The sequence below is a fragment of the Pyxicephalus adspersus genome, chromosome 4 (genome assembly GCF_032062135.1).
Source record: "Pyxicephalus adspersus chromosome 4, UCB_Pads_2.0, whole genome shotgun sequence".
NCBI lineage: Eukaryota > Metazoa > Chordata > Amphibia > Anura > Pyxicephalidae > Pyxicephalus > Pyxicephalus adspersus.
In genome coordinates, this window is record NC_092861.1 from 5303045 (window position 1) to 5305398 (window position 2354).

Consider the following 2354-nt stretch of genomic DNA (forward strand, 5'->3'; position numbering starts at 1 on the left):
CCTGGTCCTTTTGGGGCATTCCCGGTAAAGATGGTCCTTTCCTCCGCAAAGGTTACAGACCTTAGTCCGAGGGCAGTCCTTGGACTCATGTCCTGTGACTCGGCAGAGTCTACAGAACACTGTGGGGCAATCCTTCCCTACGTGGCCTTCTGCCCCGCACCTTCTGCAGGTCCGGGGCATGGGCCGAGGTTAATGCACTGGGGCAAGTGCAAGAGGTCCCACGTGGTGGGGTCTCTCCTAAGCTTGCATGTGAGGGTCCACTTACCAGTCCAGAAGCCGTTGGCGTCCAGGATCGGGGTTGGCTCTCTCAGCACCGTGCACAACCTCTTAGGAATGTTGCTATGTCTTGTCCTGGGATGTGAGGGCTTCGCATGACACCGTGACTCTTCTTTCTTCCCGTTGAATGGGCGAATTGGCAACAAAGTTGCTGAAAGGAGATCCGGGTTCTGCTGCCTTCACTTTCTCCCAATATCTTCTGCACACCTGTAGGGACACAAATGTTACGTAGAAGATACCTCTTACAAAGGCCTGGATGGAGAGGGTCTCCGGTTTGGTGAAACCTTGATCGATGACCCATCTTCCTTCCGAATACCTCCGCTCTCATATCCGGGATTCTTCCGTTTACCTCCTTCAGTTGGAGGACGACCGTCTGCTTCATCCAGGGTTCCAGGGCTAGAACCCCGTCGGCGATCTGGCGTCTTCCGTTTGCCTCTGCTCCTGCGGCTGCAGCTGGGGCTGGTCTTGCTGGGGCGGAGGGTCTTTCTTCCTGCCCCTGGTTGGCTTGGGCCTGTTCCGGGTGCTTCTTCTTTTCTTGCATCTTCGCCTCGGTCTTGGGCACCTCGGGCTTCGGCTGTGGCTTCGGCTTCTGGCGTCGGCTTCCTCGGTGTCCTTGGTCGGCTTCGGTGGCTCCTCGGGCTTTCTTCGCTCTTTTGCCTTTGTAAAGGCAGTTTGGTGTCCACTACCGGGGTAGTGACACAAAGAAGGGGGTAAGGGAGGATCGCAAGCTCGTTCCTGGCAAGGGCTAAGCCTCTAACCCAATAGCAGCAAGTGGGTGAAGCCGAATTTAATCGACGATCCGACAGGGCCGAGTAGAGGGTACCTCACCAGGACCAAATGGTTGGGATAGACCAAGCGAGATCCACCGTATCCACTTAAAAAGCTTCAACACCCCTAAGGGCAAAGGCAGATACTACACTTGATCTTAGCCAAAAGGCCGAGAAGCGATCTTTATACAGTTATTTATTTTTTTTAATTCTTTATTTAAAATTTAAATAGAAGTAAAAAATTTAAAATAATATATACAACTTACAAAGAAACATCCATATATCACATTCACAAAATTAACAAAGGAAAAAAATATCTTGACAAAAGTCCATAAAACATCAGAGGGAGTAACACACAAAAATTTACATAACCCACCCCAAAAGCACCCTCCTCTTAATCTTTATTCCACCCACTTTAATATAACAAACCAACCTTATTTACATAATTTCAATTCACATATCAAAAACACTTTAATTTCACATGTCCCACCCACATATCAAAAATAAAAATACAAAATACAAAAACAAAACAAATATTTAATTCCAATTTTTTTTTTTTTTTAAATATATTATTCCTTCTAAGAGGAAAGAAAAAAAGAAAAAGATTAGTGCCAAAAAATAACAAATTACAAATACAAAACCCATCACCACCTATACCCAATCCCGCCATTTATGAAACATCCATTTAGCCTTTACAAAATCATTTCCTTTTTTCTTTAAATCCCAATACCCATAAACAAACATCCTTCCACGGACCAGGGAAGCACATTCTTTTGCATTTATTACCGTTTTTTTTAAATATTAAGATGTTCCTCACATCCCATAAACTTTCTTTCATACAGTTAACAATCATCCACAACATCCTCCTCTCATCCTTATTTAAACTACACAACCCATATATCATCATTTCAAAACTCAAATCTTCCACACCAGTCAAACCTTTTATAATTTTTCCCAAATACTTCCGCACCTCTTTCGCAAAATAACATTCCCACATCACATGTTCCATGTTTTCAACCATTCCACATCCTTCCCTAGGACACACCTCACTATCTACACATCTTCTCCTTCTCTGAAACTCCCTCGTTGACAAACACTTATGTACACACATCCACGCAATGTCTTTCTGCCTATTTATAATTTCCTTACAACATACATTTTTCCACACATCTTCACAATCCTCCATCCTAACTCCACCAATCATTTCCATTCCAACAATTCTCATCATTACCTTTTTCCTACAACACCATTCATCCCCAGACACATCTTGCAACCCAAATCTTCTAATATATCTTTCAATCCTCACATAAA

General features: G+C 43.9%; 1 pseudogene; it reads right to left on the reverse strand.

Moving 5' to 3' along the window:
* Window positions 1–1111: 1111 nt before the first annotated feature.
* LOC140330184 (U2 spliceosomal RNA) lies at window positions 1112–1225 on the reverse strand (annotated as a pseudogene).
* Window positions 1226–2354: the final 1129 nt, after the last annotated feature.